This window comes from Caretta caretta, chromosome 22 (assembly GCF_965140235.1).
Source record: "Caretta caretta isolate rCarCar2 chromosome 22, rCarCar1.hap1, whole genome shotgun sequence".
Lineage (NCBI taxonomy): Eukaryota > Metazoa > Chordata > Testudines > Cheloniidae > Caretta > Caretta caretta.
In genome coordinates this window covers 15,205,690-15,224,909 of record NC_134227.1, presented here as the reverse complement: position 1 = coordinate 15,224,909, position 19,220 = coordinate 15,205,690, and the positions used below count along the sequence as shown (strand labels likewise).

At 44.5% G+C, this 19,220-nt stretch overlaps 1 protein-coding gene and 1 long non-coding RNA gene across 2 annotated transcripts in view; one reads left to right on the top strand and one right to left on the bottom strand.

Moving 5' to 3' along the window:
* Positions 1 to 19,220, top strand: part of LOC125625509 (uncharacterized) — a 79,768-nt gene that overhangs the window by 23,422 nt on the left and 37,126 nt on the right. The window contains exons 2-4 of the long non-coding RNA XR_012665790.1: positions 5,457 to 5,531; positions 6,615 to 6,686; positions 10,251 to 10,347. This is a non-coding gene — a long non-coding RNA (uncharacterized LOC125625509). The remainder of the gene's footprint in view (positions 1 to 5,456; positions 5,532 to 6,614; positions 6,687 to 10,250; positions 10,348 to 19,220) is intronic.
* The window catches only part of CLMP (CXADR like cell adhesion molecule), a 71,667-nt gene that overhangs the window by 18,631 nt on the left and 33,816 nt on the right, over positions 1 to 19,220 (bottom strand). The window lies entirely within an intron of this gene.

The window sequence follows — 19,220 nt, the reverse complement described above, 5'->3', positions numbered from 1 at the left end:
AAACTTTAAGTCATTTCGAGGCCTTGTTGTTTAATTTACAAGCAGGTTCTTCAGCTACACTTTTTTATCATTTATTTTGCTTTATCTGGGGGGTATGTTGCTAAGTCTCTTCCAGAAGGTTGACATTGGTCTGCGAAGTAGACAAGTAACCTGCAATTTCCCTGTGACTGAAGCTAAACAAAGGCAGCTTGTGCTAGTATCAGGCATGTGGAGGGCTCTCTCAGCTTGGTTGGATGATTTGGGAGAGTAGCAAGGCAGTTAAGCACATGCTTAAATCCATCTGTGATGCTGGCACAAGGTCCCCATTCCTCACTTGGAAAGTGACAAACACGTAGCTGGAATTAATCTGGCTCATGAGTGTGTTAGCAGGGCCGTCCCTAGCTGTTCTGGGGCACTACACAGCCCCCCCATGGGGGCGGGGAGGGGCAGGCCTCTGTGGGGGGAGAAACGGGGGGGGGGGGGGGGGCTGGCCCCAGGCCTCTGCGGGGGGGGGCTGGTTTGGGGGGCAAGGGGGAACCACCCTGCAGCACTCACCGGCAGTGCGGCTGGCGCCGGGTCACTGCACTCCTGCCACCCACAGGTGAGTGCAGCCCCAGCCCTGCTGCAGAGCTCAGGGAGTGGGGGCAGGGGCCTGGGGAAGAGCCAGAGCAGGGGCTGGAGCAGCACACAGCTGCCCCGGGCACCAGGAAATTTCGTGCCCCAAATTTCCTGGTGCCCTACGCAGCTGCGTACTTTGGGTAAGGATGGCCCTGTGTGTTAGTGTTGTTAAAATATGTATTAGAATTATAAAAATGTGCTTAGTGTTTAGTCTTTATTGAATGTTTGTAAATTGCTGCGTGCATTAATCTCACATATAACATCTGTATCCCATGAAGGTAGTATTTAAGTGTTTGCTTTTTAAGACTCCGTAACAATGTAAATCATAGAATCATAGGTTTCAGAGTAGCACCCATGTTAGTCTGTATTCGCAAAAAGAAAAGGAGTACTTGTGGCACCTTGGAGACTAACCAATTTATTTGAGCATAAGCTTTCGTGAGCTACAGCTACAATCATAGAATCTCAGGGTTGGAAGGGACCTCAGGAGGTCATCTGGTCCAACCCCCTGCTCAAAGCAGGACCAATCCCCAACTAAATCACCAGACAGAGGGACATGAATTAGTGTGAGATACTGGCTTCCAACAAAAGGCATTAGGCTTTGCCCAGCAGAGAAGGCCCATCAACACCAGATGACAAAATACTTTGTTGATTGCTCACCCCCTCACTCCCTTTGAAGAGGAGGCGTGCAAGTGAATTCCTCCCATCAGCTAAGTTTGCAGCTGGAAGCAGAATTGGGGAAGGAATAAAAAAACCTTAACAAGGAGGAACTGCATCTCTATGCTGGACTCTCGAGGGCAAGGTTTTCTAAGCATAAGCAAGAGATTCCCCAGTGTTTAACCTGGGTTAGCCCCAAGGGACATATACAGCTTGCTTATTATAGAAGCTTTTATTGTCTTTTGAAACTTAAGGCTGTAACTCATTTGTGTGTGTATGTTTATTTGCTTTAACCTTGTGAATAACTCTCTCATTTCCCTTTCGTAGTTAATACATGGTTAGATAGTTTATTAGAGGATTGGCTACAATTGTTGTCTTTGGTGTAAGATCTAAGGCACAACAGACCCATTGTAAGTGACTGGTCCTTTGGGACTGGGAGTACTGTTGATTTAGGTACAAGTGACTCTCTATTGCCAAATTTCAGAGTAGCAGCCGTGTTAGTCTGTATCCACAAAAAGAAAAGGAGTACTTGTGGCACTGATGAAGTGAGCTGTAGCTCACGAAAGCTTATGCACAAATAAATTGGTTAGTCTCTAAGGTGCCACAAGTCCTCCTTTTCTATTGCCAAAGCAAGCTTACCTAGGTGACAAAATAGACTGGATTATCAAGGGAACTGTCTGTGACTTCATGGATGATACAATGAGGATGCAAAGGCCAAGGAGAACTGTTTTGTTATAGAGTTATGATCCACCTATTCCACCCACTGGGCATTGCAATTAATATCTATGCTGCAAGACCAGTCATTTCTTAGTACAAATACCGTGCAATTAAAAATAATAGGTTAGCACTTTACAAACGTACATTGTGTCAACACCCGCGTGGGAGAGAGAACATCATCCCAATTTTACATTTGGGTAAAATGAGCCACTGGGGGGTTAAATTGACTTGTTCCAGAGCAACGAGTGGAAACCAGGACTCAAGATTCCCAGTCCTGTGTGCTAACCAAGGCTGCCCAGAGGAGCGGGGGAAAGAAAGAGGGAGGCCAAAGGGGCAGTTTGCCCTGGGCCCCCATTTGAGAGGGCTCCCAAACGGAGTAAAGTTGCAACCTGGTACACGGAGTTGCAGTGCCGCTCACTGAAATTTGACTCAGCAGCCCCTCCTTTAGGCTGAGTGGCACTACAATCCCATACCCAGGTTGCAGTGCCCAGAGTTGAGTGTGGTGGGGGCTTGCTCTCCAGCTCGCCCCCACCTTGAAATCCTCTCAGTGGCAATTTTTTGGAAGGGTGAGGGGCCCTCAGTTTCAGATTTTGCCCAGGGCCCCTAAAAACCTCTGCGCAGCCCTGACATTAACCATTAGACCCTATCCCCTCCTTTTGTGTTATGTTTCCCGTTGCCATTTATGATTCCAGTCTTAACACTTCGCTACCCTCCACAGCATTTGAAGTCCAAACAAATGTAAAATGGTGTCCTTTTACAAAGAGATGGCGATTTGACATTCTTTTCCGCAAGTGGAGGGGGAGCTGGGGGTGGATGGAAGTCTCCTAAGGGTAATTAGCTCAGCCGAGACTATGTTCTGGGACATCTGCTTTTTGTATTCCTTGGCCAGCTGAGGGATATGGGTCAGGGGTCACCTTCTCCCAAGAGCTTGAACGCGCCGAGTGAGCAAGATCCAGCCGCCAGTGCATGCCGCCTGCCGCCTGCCCCACTCGGCCTCTCTCTGATTTCAGGAATTTGGTTGTGAGGCGAAAGCGTCTTGAATGAAAAATGTGAGCTTGCAGTCAGCTCCCGCAGGGACGGCAGAGCTGTGTCAAAACACAGAGGTCAGCAGATCCCACCCATACAAAACACAGCACTGCAGAGGTCCTCTCTCTGATTGAAATCACATGTGCTTGGGATGGAGGCTTGAGAACAGGATTCCTGCACAGCAATGAAATAAAACTGAAGGAACATGCGTGTTGCGGCGTTTCCAAGTGATGATCTGAGGCTTTTGGAAGCAGAGCTGCCGAGGAGTTAATCAGGCCCCAGCAAAACAGAAAAATACAGTTTAATGAAGGAAAACATTTGTTTTAAAAGCTAACAGGGACTGAGAGGGGGAGGGCAGGTGAGGCTAAAATCTGGCTGCTGCTATACAGACTCCTACCAAAAGAAACAACACTAGCTGTGGGAGTTGGTGGGGTGAGAGTTGGCCTCCCTTGTTTTGGCTCATCCAAATATGTTTCAGAGGAACCACTCCTCAGGCACTCTGTGACAAGAGCCCGAGAGGAGCATCATACGATGGGAGGGATGAAGATGAAGATGTCAGGGGAGGGCCTGGTCCACATATGCATACGCATACCACAGCCTCTTTGCACTGCTCCTGTGCAGCTTCTCTTGCCTCTTGTAGGGCTAGATTGTGCAATTGTACAGGGTACCTGTCTAAGTCGGAATGCAGATGCATACTCGGGTCTTGATCTTGCAAAAGGTTCCCTCAGCATGGGCCACTTAACCCCTTGCTGAATTCAAATGGGATTGTAAACTCCAGGGCATTATCACTGCACCAATGGATATCTTTACCGGATCGTTCAGAAGCCATTTCAGAAATATACATAATACCATTAGGGGATAAGGAGGTGCTGGCATTTTGCTTTTCTCTATGTACCAATATCACTAAAACTATTATTTTTTTAGTTAAATATGTCTGTTCTGATTCTGGTTTTTATTACTACTTTTCAATGGGGCAGAGAACATATGGGTTTTGCATGAACCTCTCTACGCTGTTTTAGTCCTTCTAAGCACAGGACTCTGACTGGGTGAATTGGCTAGAAATGGATAGACAGCCCAGCCATGTGGAAGTCATGGAGGGTGACACATGAGAAAAAGGCAGGTATTCTGATATGAGCAGTATAGCATCTGATGTTTCCTCTAAAGATAGGAGACATAGGAGCTGCCATAACCAGAACAGATCAACGGTCCATCTAGTCCAGTAGCTTCTTCCTAACTGTAAATTGTTTAAAAAAAAACAAACGACCAAAACCAAACACTTCATGGCACACACAGTTCTCCCCTTGGGAGAGGATGAGGGAGAAAATGAAGCACACTTGACAGATATTAGTAACATTGTTTGATGTACAACTGGAAGGTGCTTAGATGCTATGGTGATGAGGGAAGTATAAGAACCTATTTGGAATAGAATAAAATAGAATCTCCTCCACATTTAAAATACATCAATCAATATGCAATGCTATGAATGCGGGTTAAGGATGACATTTCCTGATTAGTGATCTGATTATGCCCTGCAAGCATAAGGGTTGATAGCTCTTTTAATATTTTCCTCGTTAAAATTACTGCAGACGCTATCTTTATTTCCACAAGGGTCTAAGAATTAATTAATTAAGAATTAAGTCACGGAGGGGTGAAGTGACTTGCCCAAGCCATGGAGTGAATCAGTGGCAGATGCAGGAATAGGAACCAAGTGGAGCCTGGATTTCATGCCAAGTGACCTGGCTCTCAGGAGCCTGTTCTAAGCATTAGAGAACACATTGCCTCTCATTATTTATTATGATTACATATTGTTTGTATTACAGGAGCACCTGGAGGCTGCCATCTGACAGTAGCATTCCATTGCGCTAAACACAGAGTGAAATCCTGGCCCTACTGAAGTCATTGGAAGCTTTTCCATTCAATGGAGTCAGCCTTTCACCCATAATCAGACAGTCGCTGCCTTAAAGAATGTACAGTCCAAACAGAAAAGAAAAACAAAGGCTGGGTCTCAAGGATCTTTAACATGAGTAAATCTATGTCAAGTCAATGGAACTATGTGGATTTACGCCAGCTGAGGATCTGGCTCAGGGTACATATCTTTCCTGTGCAAACCCTGGGTTCAGATTCTCCATTTGTTAACACAGATACAATTCTATTGACTTCAGTGGCGATGCAGCTGAGTAGCTGTGCAAACCTCAGACTGGAGTCTTTACAGGGAGCGTTATTTCAAAATGTACAGACCTACACTGCATGCCCACCCCATGCTCAAAGGGGAATGGAGTAGCCCAGTTCTCTACTTTCCTCGTCAACTGGAAGGCCCAAAGATGGAATGTGGGGGCTCAGCTGAGATGTTCAGTTCTGAAAATTCAGGGCAAAGAAAGACTGGAAAGTTACATTTGGGAGGGTAATAAAAGAGTTGCTTCTGAACGAACCACTATCAAAACAATTTTTTGTTGTTGTTTTAGGCTCCAAAGCAAGACAAAAGTTCTCCAAAAAGGGCTGGCCTATGGCTCCATTTCCTCTGCTGTTTTTCTTCACAGGTGGGTAAATTTCATTTTTTAAAGTCAAAGAAAAGCTATTCCAAAGTAAACTGAGTGCTTTATTGCATCTCTTTATTGCTGCAGCAATAATCCACAGTGAAGACAAATGCACTTCCAAGATACAAGCTTCATCCCTGTTAACCACTTTCATGTTACCTTAGTGAAATGCTCAGTCATATTCCCATAGTTGTGTGTTAACAGGGTATGACATTTCACTTATCCAGTACAAGCATTGCTAATATGATGCAAAATGAATGCCTAATATATTAGCACTCTGTCACTTTTCATATTCCCGCCCACTCTCAAACATGCAGCCACAGTTTACTCTAGGGCAGAAAACGAACAGCAGAACATCTCCGTTAGTCTTGTGAAAAAGATACATTAAATTCTGTGTGGTTTCAGAGGAACAGCCGTGTTAGTCTGTATTCGCAAAAAGAAAAGGAGTACTTGTGGCACCTTAGAGACTAACCAATTTATTTGAGCATGAGCTTTCGTGAGCCACAGCTCACTTCATCAGATGTTTACCGTGGAAACTGCAGCAGACTTTATATACACACAGAAATCATGAAACAATACCTCCTCCCACCCCACTGTCCTGCTGGTAATAGCTTATCTATAGGACAGTGGGGTGGGAGGAGGTATTGTTTCATGATTTCTGTGTGTATATAAAGTCTGCTGCAGTTTCCACGGTAAACATCTGATGAAGTGAGCTGTGGCTCACGAAAGCTCATGCTCAAATAAATTGGTTAGTCTCTAAGGTGCCACAAGTACTCCTTTTCTTTTTGTAAATTCTGTGTGGCTCCAATGGATCATTCTTTTGAATGAGAGCTGTGGGCTTGTGGCCAAGCGCGGGACTGGGTACCAGGAACTACTAAAATCTAATCCGAGATTGGACTAGATTCCCTCTTTAGCCTTGCATCAATCACCTAACCTGCCTCAGTTTCCTCACCTTTAAAATGGACCTAATAATACTCTCCCACTACACAGGGAAAGTGTGAGAACTAATTAATTAGTTTATGCTTGCAAAGTTTTTGGAAGATGGAATGTAAATGCTAAGGGTCTGATTCTCTTCTTGTTGTACAGTAATGTCATTCCACTGTCTTCAATGGAGTTTCTCCTGATTTACGTGGCTATAAGTAAGAGGAGGATCAAGCTGTGAGTAATCTTATTAGTATTATTTAATGCTATTCTCCACATCCCTCCCAGGGTTTGGCCTAGCACAATGCCAGCTGCAAGCAATCCCTTAGGACTTTGGGTTGGAAATGAGACTACTGTCTGCTCCCTTCATCCTTTCCCAGGTTTTTTCCACTACCATGAGGAATTAAACAATTCTGTACGCATAGTGCTGTCTCCCAAAAGACAAGAGGCAGAGTTCCATGCATCACACTCCAGGAGTCATATCACCAGCCCAAGCAAAGCAAGGAGTGTATTGGAATGTAAATCGGACTTTATATATTGAAAGATAAGCAGGCATGTGGATATTAGAAAGCGGGTATCTTTGTTGTCCCCCAAGCTCATCAGAGGTACTGAATGCTAGTTTGTGTTACACTGAAAAAACACTCAGCTCGCACTTCTGTAAAAGGCACTGTGTCCAGAAGGTTCCCAAGGCTCTTTCCAATCAAATTTACAAACTGAAGGTCAAATCCTGCACAGTTTGCTCATGCTAGCAATCCCACTGATGTCAAAAGAGCTACTCACAGCTCACGAAAGCTCATGCTCAAATAAACTGGTTAGTCTCTAAAGTGCCACAAGTCCTCCTTTTCTTTTCATAGGAGAAAGGCATACACTGTTTGGAAGGACTTTTCCCACCATGGAAGGGAAGCCACCTCTGAGGCAGAACACAGCAGTTGTTTTAACTGACACATAGCAACATGGCACAATAGCTACTCCATTCCCCTTTGAGCATGAGGTGGGCATGACACAATAGCTACCAATACCAATGTGTACCGTGGCACAATAGCTACCAATGCTAAAGGGACTGAAAATTCAGGATCAAAGAATGCAAGAAGAATGTATTGCTAAGTGCTAAATAAATTAAAAATATAATAATGCCAGACTTGGCCAAATGTTTTTCACGCTGGCTTGCTACTGATTAGATATATTCTTAGTTCGAAGTGACTGCCATGAAAGAACAGCTACAGTGCGTATTACAAACACACGCACAGCCTCCCCCACCACACACACAGACACAGCAATCGTCTGGAAAGGATTCCATCCCCAACAAGATTGAAATCTATAATTTGAAGGTCAAATCCTCAGCTGATACAAATCAATGTGGCTACCTTGGCTTCAGTGGAACTATGCCAGTTGATGCCATCTGGGGATCTGACAGTAAGTGTGCCAGGAAATGTGATCACATTTGGGCCAAAGAAAGTTTTCTGCAATACGCGTTATCAACTACTGTTTTAGAACCTGAACAAGGTAATTCTAATCCCCATTTTTAAACATCCTAACCCTAATCTTCCTCCCAGTGCTAATGGACTAAAGGTATTGAAGAGACAGCTGCACCTGCACTGAATATAAACTACTAAATTGTTTCCTTGAATATGCAAGATGAATACTCTAACAAATCTATGACCACTTAGGACTTGTTGCCAGAGTACTGCACACCACAGTTAGTTGGAACTAAATAATGTTAGCAATTTTTTGCACTAAACATTTTTTCATTGAAAAATGGCCTTTCTTCAAAAACAAAACTTTTCACAAAATATTGTTGACATCATTGAAATTTTCTGTTTTTGTGAAATATTCCATGACCTTTTTAAGTATGTTTATCAAATCATTTTTGAATTGCTTTTGTTATTTACCAAAAAATATGATTTTTTACTCAAAACTGGAGGTTTTGGTAAACAAAATGGTTTGAAAACAATTTCAATAAAAAATTAGTTAAAAATATCTTGAAATTTTTTTAAAAATGAAAATGGATCCATTTCAAACCCTGTGCAATGGAAACATCTTTGAAATTTTGAATTTTTCACCAAATCTTTTCACCAAATCTTTTCCCCCATTTTCAAAGCAGCTCTGCTTTGAACTTCCTGATGGTGAAAGGGTTAAAACTCAAACACTTTCTCCAAAAGCACCACTTGAGCGAAAGAAAAATCTGCATTATCTACTAGCAGTATGGGGATCTAGGTCATATAGTAAAGCAGTTCTGATTCTATCCAGCAGAGGACAATAGTGCCACAGATACAAACTATGGCGTTCATTACCTTACCTTTTCCTCTATTTACTGGGGACAGTATTAACTAAATATTCTGTAACAAAAACTTCCCCCTTCCCATTGCGACAGGGAAGGAGGGTGAAGGTATCATTTCAAGCACATGGAGTAGCACTTGTTAACCCACCCACCCGTTCAATCAAAAAGGAAGGAGACTGGTTCTTGGATTGGGGTTTGTTTTCTTGGCGACTAAAACAGACTTTTTCTGTGAAGCCCACAAAGGTTAAACCACCTCAGCAAAAACAAAACGAAACACCCTCTGATTCATCTCCCACAATAAACATGTCCATCCAGTCACACTCACAACTGATAAAACAACAACAATAAATAGAACCTTCCCCTATGGCTCTCATCTTGCTTTCTGCTGCTGCCTCTTTCCATTGTAAGCTCCTTGGGGCAGAAACTGCATCGTCTTCTCCATCCTGAGTAGCTCATTGTGGCCTTTTGTGAGGTCTAAATGCCCAGGTCCAAGACACAGTGATTCATTCACAGACCTTATGCCATCATTGTTGAAAGGAAGAACCCTGCAGTAATTGGCATGCTAACATGGGATTCAGGACCCCAGGGTTGCCCCAGGGTTGCCACAGTTGTGACCTTGGGCTCAGCTCTTCATCTATGTGGTGGGTGGTAACAGCACTTCTCTATCTAACAGTGGTTTTGTGAGGATAGAAACGTTAATGACGGTGAGGGGAACCTAACAAAGACTGGATATTTGTATGGATACCAGGAATAGCCAGAATTATCAAAATAGCAGCACATTTTGGAAGGAATATTAAACCTTGTGATTCAGGGCTTAAGCCTCTTCTGACTCTTAGAGACCTATGTGGGGGACAGATTATGCCACATCTGCCGATGCTGCTGGGTTCTTAAGCCATCCTTTGAAGCATTTGTTTGTTTGGCATGTTCTTAAGTGCACAGGGCACTGTCCAACGGCAAAGGCTTCATGAGCCTAAGGCCATTGCTGAGGGAAGCCCCGGATGGGAACATACAAGTGCCATGTCTGCCAAATATGCCTGTGACCTTTGCGCAAAAGAGGAATGCAGTTCTGTTAGGGACATGTCCCAGTTTCACAGTCAGGGCTACTGTAGGTGTGGCTGAAGAGGCAGAGCCCTTTGCATCTGGGTATCAGTGTCCTGAGAGTAAGGAAGCTCTGACTGAGAGCTACGAATACACCACTGAGCTCTGGTGAGCAAGCAGTGCTTCCAACATGCGGAACAGAGGAGGAAAAAGACAAATACGGCATTTGGGCAACAGTTGAGCGTATTCGCTAATTAGATCTGAAAAGGTTAGGCATGTTATCAAGGAACAAACTGTAAAGGTCAGATGGAGTATATACAGCTAAGCCTAGGAGGAATGGGTAACCCCCGTTCATGTCCAGCTAAACTCTGCCACAGAGACTCTGAATTCTCACCTTCCCCTCATTGTACTGAAGGGGGCTGACCACAACATAGGCTTCAACTTAAATAAAAGTGTCATTGAACTTTTCCCTTGTCCTCATCCAGATCCTGGGAAGCCCCTACAGCAACGTGACTGACCAACTCCCTCACATCAAGAGTTGTTTGCATCAAGAGTGGCTTCAGCTACTGGCACAAGTGGGAGGTATGAGAAAACGATGTGGCTGCGCAAGGGAGAACACTGGTCTTGTAGATGTAATGAAGTATGGGATTCTCCCCATTCAAAAAAAGAGAGAAGAATGATGATCATTATTAATTAGGCTCTATGTGATGAATTATTGTACACATTTGTATTTGTCATCCAGTTTTTTGCATCTGCTGGATTTATAATGGAACATGGAACTCGTATTTAATCTGCACTTTCTCTGACATATCCTAAACCCACTAGTGGTTGCTCTAAGTGACTAAGTACCCTGGTCACTGGGTCCAGCTGAACTGTACTTGATGCAGGACCTAAGAAGTTGGAGAGAAGTGTCTTTATACTTTACCTTTACATTCCTCTGCTCTTGGGGACAGCTCAGTGGCACCAATTCTAGCTGCCTAGTAGCTCTCATTCACTGGAACTTCCAGGGAATGTCCTGAGCAAGGAGATAACAGAGCAAGTGCCTCCATGCAGATTCAGATCCCAGTGGATTCATGTGGTTTGGAGGCAGATCTGTAACCTATTCAGAAAGGGAGGGACCAACCCTGCACAATGATCAGAGAGAAACTTTACAAGGGGGAGCCTCAGAGCGTTCTTCCGATTAGCCCCTGCTTGTAGGGACAGATCTAACCCTAAGGAAGAGCTTCATGGATCAGTGAAAAGAGGAATGGTTTGTAGCAGCAAATTCAACTCCTGTCTAATCTACTGTTGGAATAGTTTGCATTCTCTTAACTATAAGACTAGCATGTGTTATGTAGGAGGTCAAACAAGATGCTCACAGTAGTCCCTTCTGGCCTTCTAATCGATGAATGAAAAACTTCTGGACTTGGCCCAAAGGGTGGACTTTCGGCAAGTCTGTGCCACACTTTCCCCAGCTGTAAAGCAGATGATAATACTTACCTGTGTCTGAGGGTGTAAGACTTAAATAATTAATGGTTGGCAAGAGCTTGGAGACCTTTGGATGAAAAGTGTTATTAACCGCACATTAAAAACATCTTTTCTTAAGCAACTTGCATCTGAGCCCTTTCCCTCAGTTCAGTAATGTAGGAGATAGACACCCATCTCTTCACAGAAGGAACTCTTTGCAATCCTGCACAGCTCCAAACCAAGAAGAGACCATTTTCCAGAGGATACAAGTTTTCAGATATTCCACTGAACAACACCCCTCAAAATGCAGAGACAACTACCAGACCTCCCCCACTCCGTCCCCAGGAATGAGTCTCTTCACAGGCTGTGAAACCCTGTCACTCAGTATCTCCCTCATCTGTCACTGTGACACTGCCCTGGGCTGCACTGGGATTACAGAGCAATGAAAAGCTCTGTTTGAAAATGCATTCCTGAAATCCCCAAGGAACATGGTTTAAGCTCAGCTCTTATCACATGTGGAGGGAAACACGGGCCTGCAGGGAATGGCTGAAAGTCTCCTGCCAGGGTTTGACCTGGAGGGTAATTTAACACAAGGGCTATGTGTTCTGGCCCCGGGTATCCAAGTTGCTTTCACGTGCAGGAAAACTCCAGGGCCTCAGTATTTGTCTATTTCTTGGCGTGGTTTTGCTTCAAGGAACCACGGCTCATAGGGGAGTTATTCTGGGCCAAGTTCACGTTCACATCTCCCTGCAAGATGCCAAGCACAAAGGAACTGAAATACCATGATTAGAGCAAGGGACAGATTCTATGCTGCACCCTCTCAGAGACACAGCACAGGAGGTGTGACTGAACAGGAGGTGAGGCAGGGGGGCAAAGGTGGCTTTCCATCATCTTTCCATCATCCAGATTCTGGGCTGCTGTGGAGGTCAAAACAGGCTCTTGCATAAGTTACTGTAGCCACTGGGGACTGCTTTCACTTACAGCAGGCTCCCCAGGGCTGTGCTACAGCCCAGAATACCAGCAGCACTCAGCAGTACAAGCATGCTGTCTCCGATCTATAATTTGTTCCCTACCTGGGCATGTCCCCTACTCTGGGACTGCTTACATCAACCCTATGCTGCTTCTGAATTAAGAGAATTCTCCTCCAACCCACTGTGGCTCCTTGCCAACCCCAACAAAGCAGCATATAATTGATGAGGTCCAGAACTGGTCCCGTAGTGTTATTTTGCCTCCATCAATGGCCCTTTCTCATTGCAAAACAATGCCTTGTGGTAGGTCATACAGTGAGTCAGGGACAGAGCTGAGACTAGAACGCCAACCTCTTGATTTCCGCTCCCTTTAACCCCCCAGCACGTCTCTCATCTTTCTTCACGGCAGTAACATCTGGCAAGAGGTTCTGAATCTCTCCTACCACGGAGCCGTTTCCTCACCTGGTACAGTTACTTTCCTTGAGACAACCAGGGTCCCACAGCTTGATTCTCGAGGCTCAGCTGCAGTGACATGAAAAATGCACACACAGCTTCTACACAGGGAGACTTTTAAGTGATTGGGTCCATTGTAATGTCTGGCAGCCATCTGTCAGACACTAAAGTAAACCCCAGCTATCCCAGCATGTGTGGTCTACTGTAGAGCTGAGCAAATGATTTATCTGATGAATTTAACCTCTTTTGCTGCTGACTGAATATCTGTGAGCAGGTCACCGTTTCCTCCAATTCATTCATTATTCTAGTATTGACTAAACAGCTTTTTGAATTTTTTACTCTGTGTCACTAAGAAAAATCCAAAAAAAGAGCTTAGTTTTGATTGGTCAGATGAATCACCTGGTGTTGTTTCCTGATTGGATGAGCTAGCAAGCAAATGTGCATGTGCATTTAAAATTAATTTCCCACCCATATTCACATAGGTGACATTGAAATTCACTTTCAAGGTGCCAGAAAAAAACCTTAGTGTCTGGAATGTTCATAGGAAGTGATGCAAACAGGGCAGTAGCCCGCTCACAGAAAATTTCATTTAAAATAAAACAAATATTGGCAGAACATTTTTGTCTTATTCAACATCACTCTAGGAAGATGGAGCATGGGTTTAGGCTTTGGAACTTTTTGGTTCGATTTTTTTGCTCTGCCACATACACTATGTGATGTTGGCAGTCTTTTAGGCCCATATATTTAGAGAAGTAGCAACTAGAGTTGGTCAATTTTTTTTTAAAACAAAAACAAAGACATTTTTCATTATTGTTGAAATTTTCAGTGGAAAATGACGACTTCCTATGGAAACCCAAAAATGTTTTGGTCCAAAGTTGCCAAAACCTAAAACATTTTTGGCTGAAAACCAAAAGAAACTTGGTTTTTCACGGTTTTGTTTTCCGATGAAAAATTGAGTATTTTCAGAGGAAGCAGACATTTTTCTGCAAAGGTTTTTGTTTAGTTGAAAAAATAATTTTCAGTCAAAACAAGGTTGGATAGAAATGTTTTCCAAACAGCCCTAGCACACACTAATTTTGACTGCCTAAATTAAGGCACCTTGGGCTATTTTTCACCGAGATCCTATGCACTCACATCTTCTCCACTGATTGCAGTCTGAGGGCTTGGCTACACTGGTACTTTACAGCGCTGCAACTGTCTCACTCGGGTGTGAAAAAACACCCCCCGGAGTGCAGCAAGTTTCAGCGCTGTAAAGTGCCAGTGTGGACAGTGCCCCAGCGCTGGGAGCCGCGCCTCTTGTGGAGGTGGGTTTTTTTAGAGCACTGGGAGAGCTCTCTCCCAGAACTCTGCTGTGACTACACAAGCCACGTTAAAGTGTGGCCAGGGCAGTGCTTTAGCGTTGTCAGTGTAGACCAGCCCTGAGTTGTGGGTGCTCAGCACCGCTGGGCACCAGGACCTAGGTGTTTCAAATTAGGAAGCCAAACTCTGGACTTTAACTGCTCCATGCCTCAGTTTACCCACCCACAAAATGTGGATAATCAGAAATTATCTACCCCAGGGGTGTTGGGAGGTGCTTTGAGATCTCTGAATAAGCAGCACCAGAGAAGTATAAACCAGGAGAAAAGTTTGTTTGTTTTGAGCTTCATTTTGAAAACTTTAAAACGTTAATAGGAAACATTCTTCTTGTCATTGGCCTAGCCTACGGATTTAAGGAAACAACATCTGTCCAGTGGCATCCAACCAACTGGAGTCTCATGTTGCATACGGAAAAGGAACAACTGCTCAACTGGCTTGCTCAGCTCAAGCTGTTTTAAAACTACCCTCCCCCATACAGTGCCTCTGCTGTAGAACTAGTACATGTTGCACCATTCAAAAGAGAAAAACGTGGCACTTCCCTAGATCCTTCCATCCTGAGGTCTCAATGTGCTTTTTACAGCCATTAGTTAAATGAGCTTCACAATCTCCCAGTGAAGCTGGTTAAATATCATTATTTCTAGCTTGCAGAGGGTGGGGCCAAATTCATGCATAGTTTAACTCCCGTGTGCCCTTACAGTCAGGATGAACAAGGCCCAGAGACATGGTGGGACTTGCCCACAGTCACAATGAGTCAATATTAGAACTGGGAATAGAACACAAATGTCCTGCGGTCTAATTCTCTCTCTGCAAAATACATTGACTTCAATGGGAGTTTCTGGTCTCCTGCAAAAGCAGAAGAGAGTGGTCATCCCTGTGCTATAACCGCTAGACAAGGCTTCCTCTAACCAGCTGCAATAACCATGCAGGGTGGTCTCTGGGCTTGGCTGTGAAAATGCAGTTACATCATCATGGCTTCCAGAGAGGCCGAGGGAACTTCTAAAGCAAATAATTGCCCAGTGCTGGGGAACAGGCCATTGTGAAAGTCCATGTGCCCATTGTACCAGCTCTTTCAGTAAACAAGAGATGCACCCCACACAGAAACAGCACAGCTCAGCACAGCTCAGCAAAGTGCTGCTCCTTGTGGTTTGCAAACAGGCCAGGAAGCGAAGCCAGCTAGAGCTGAGGCTGTGAGAAGGTGGCTGGCTTCTTGCCCAATACAGCGTTTCGTTTTTTCTGAGGCCACACAGAACCTCATGTTGCCAAAAAAGGAAGTGGGAAAATATTACATGCAAAAACCAGAAAATGCTGCCTCTCCTCCTCCCCTTTCAGAGGCAGCATCTCCTCAGGGCTGGCTCCAGTCTAGGAGGAGCCAGCTGCCGTCATTACCACCTGGCTCTCGTTCTGCAAAGGAAACAGCGTGCATGGTGGCCTGCCAAAAGCCGCTCCTGACATTCCCTGTACTCCTAACTGCTGTTAAATGACTTGGCTCTGAAGTGCAGGTGTCACTTTGTGCTCTGTCCCCTCCAGCTGTTAGAGAAGCTCCAGGCCCTTCAGTGGAAACGGTTCCAGTTTCTTTTGCACTCTGTGCTCGTGCAGCGTTAACAGCCCTGGAGACGGATGTGATGTCCCTGGCTCAACCTTGCACAATTGTTACGAAAGCTAAGCAGCCCGGATATACACTCTGCTTACGGCCGACCTTACCAGGATGATGAGGACAACAACACACTAATATTTTTCCTAGCCTGTCAAAATAGGGGAGAAAGCTATTTTCACAGAAAGAGAAGAATTTTGCACAGCTGCTTCTGCACAGGAAGTGACATGGCAAACTCGCCAATGTTGCCTCCCTTCAGCCCTGTCCTGGAAGAACCCTCTCTAGATGTCTCTATGATCCATTTAATCCATAATCTCCTTGCTGAGAGACTACGGCCCATGGGACCAGTTAGTCCCACCTGCAATGATGGTTTTGCAATGCAGATGCCACTTCACCTGGAACTGGACTGAGATCAGCACGCCCATTTCAGTAACGCCAAAGAGCTCTTAGATGGGAACCAGCATTCACCTTTAATGACCTGAGGCCAGGTTCTTAGTGGGGATAGATCAGTGTAGCTCCATTGACCAAGCTGTGTTGAGCGACGCTCACTGAACATCTCCCTCTTGGTCTGGAGCCAGAATGGCTACCTGAGGGTATGCCCCCTATACTAAAGCATCCACTTTCAACAGAACTTCTGAACACTTTCAGCGTTGCTCCCAATTTAGCTTCATGCGTCCCAGTAAAATCCGTGGAAGCGATTAGAGTTTATGGAGCCTTAATTAACATATCAGAGGCACAGCTTGGCAGTGTGTTTTGAAGAGTCAGGTCCTTCAGTAAGGGCGTTCCACTCAGATAAAGTAGTGTGGGAGGTGCGTTTGTTATCCAAAACCCTGGCAAACCAGGCAGCAATAAAGAAGTTAACATTATTTGGCACCTGTGTTATACATAGTTCAGCTGAGGATTTCAAGGCTCTTGACAGGCACCAGTTAATTAAATCTCAGAACTGCAATGAGGATGATATTTTACAAGTACATTTAAAAAATACTTGTCCTCAGCCTCCGTGTGAGCTCATATTCTTATTTACAGGTAGGGAAACTTGAGAAGTTAAGTGACGTGCTCAAGGTTACATAGTCAATCAGCGACAGAGCCAGGAATAAAACTCAGGAATCCTGACTCCCATTTCCTTTGTCCGAACCGTCTGAAAGCAATCCACCATGTAAATCAATAGGAGGGGCTAAATCCTATGTAACTCTTTAAAAATGAAAAGGTAAGTACCTGGCAGCCCATGAGTAGGAGGGTAGAACAAACTGATTATTTTAACCCTTCTGACTTATGGGACACGTGTCTTGTACCCCTTTCTTCCTCCCAAAAGCAATGGGTTGTCCCAGTCAAAGGCATTATCAGAAAAGCCTATGACGTTTCCTTGAAGCAGTGAGCAGATTCCCCCAACACGTCTCAGGCTAAGGCTATGTCTATACTACGCAGCTTTTAGCGACACGGCGGTGCTGCTACAGACGTGCCGCTAAAAGGTGCGCCGTGTAGCCACTGTTAGTAGGCAGGAGAGAGTCTCCCGCCAACAAAAAACTACCACTCCCAACGAGCAGCGTTCGCGTTGTCGGCAGGAGAGCGCACCCACCAGTACTTGTCGTCGAGAAAACATTTGTCTTTCAGGGTGTGTTTTTTTAACACCTCTGAAGGACAAAAGTTTTGTATTTCACTTGCCAGTGTAGACAAAGCGTAAATGCACTCAGCAGAGGTAACCCAGCAGTCTAGCCCAAGCCCTGGCTGCAATTCCAAGTGGAAAGGCATCCTACATTCTGAAATAGCACTCACCCTTCTCCAGCCCCTCCCTACAGATGGTCTTAGAGACCGGGGCGGGGGGGGAAGAAGTTACATAACAGAGGCAGAAGAGGGTAGGAATGAATGTTAGAACTTGCTAAAATGTGAACCCTGGAGCCTTGTGGATTCAGTCTCTAACATCCATCAAACATGATTAATTTTAATGTCACAACATTTTAATGTCAATTACTTTTAATGTCACTGCTTCTCATTCACTGATGCAGCCACGTTTTGTAGCTGGTAATAAATTCCCCCCACAGAACTTTTAGGTTAAAAGAAAAAAATAAAAGTAATACATAAACAATGGCCTGATGCCTCTCTGCTGTCCTAAGGCTCCTGACATGGTGAATTTGGCTGAGTTTCAAAGAGCATTGCTGTGGAGGATTAAAGCACTGTATCTGAGGATATTGCACTTAGGGTCAGATCGCTCCTTAGTGAACTATGTTTCCATGTCTTGTTACTGACTTTGGGACTGATTTGTCTGCTGGAACATGCTTTATCTGCTAAATACAGAGCTGTGTCTCAATATTAGTAATTATTATATGTATTGTGGTATTGTCCAGGAGACCAAGCCATGGACCAGGACCCCATTGTGCTAGGTGCTGTACAAACAGAACAAAAAAGATTGTCCATGCCCCAAGGAGCTTACAATATAAGTCTAAGACAAGAGACAACAGATGGAGACAGACAGGAGAGCACAAGGAAGAGTTATGGCAAGATTTGTTTTTCTTCGTTTTCAACAACTGCTTCGAAATGGCACAATTAGGATCAGATCCTGCGCCACTGAAGTCAAAGGGAGTTTTGCCATTGTCTAAAATTAGAACAGGGTCAGAACTGTATAGCACTTGCAGCTGGACATGCTTAGGGTATATCTACACTGCAATAAATCCGTGGTGCCAAGTCTTAGAGCCCGGGTCAGTTGTATTGGGCTTGCGGGGCTAGGGCTGCAGGGCCAAAAATACTAGTTTAGACAGTCCAGGTCAGGCTGGAGCATGGGCTCAGAAACTCAGTGCCAGGGGAGGGTCTCAGAAACCGGGCTCCAGCCCAAGTGGGAAGTCTACATTGCTATTTTTAGCCCTGCCGTCTGAACCAAAGTCAATTGAGCGTGGTTCTGAGACTCGGTGGCCTGAGGTTTTTTTTTTTTTGCAGTGGAGACGTACCCTTAGAGAATTCTATGTAACTATACCCACAGAGTGGGGAGTTAGACTTTTCAATGAATGCAATTGTGCACAATATTTTGCATTCCCAATACTGGACACAAAATTGATGCATCGCTAAAAATCAGGTTCCTTAGGAGAGCATCAGAGCCCATGCCTAAATTTAAGCAAATGCTTAAGTCCCAATGGCTTCTTCATCACTTTTTTTATTAGAAATTTGAAATAAATGTGGCTAGACGACAAAGCAAAATAACTGTTGCTAAATACCGTTAAGAAAGTATGACCCAATTGGAAGCTTCAGTGCTGGTGGTGAAGCAAAATCAGTGGGCTTTAGTACCTGGGCGAGCAACACTAACTAGTAGTAGTGAAAGTGGCACAGCTACCCCTCTGATAGTAGTAGTGAGATGATTTTCAAATTGGGGGAATTATCAGGTACTGGGCTTGCGATTTAGTGTCCACTGGATATTGGAATATTAGGAGATAGATACAGTAGGAAAAATGGGTGGGGCACATGGTAGAGGGGTTCTGTGAAGGAGCTGACCAGTGAGAGGTTATTGCAAAAATATAAAGTAATCAGGAAGGTGCAAAGTCATTTCACATCATTTTGAATCCACGTGAATATTGTGGGTTTGCAAACTAGACTTGAACTCAAATGTTATTGGGTTTTCATCCCACTTGGCAGAGACTGGAAAGGAGCAGACTGAA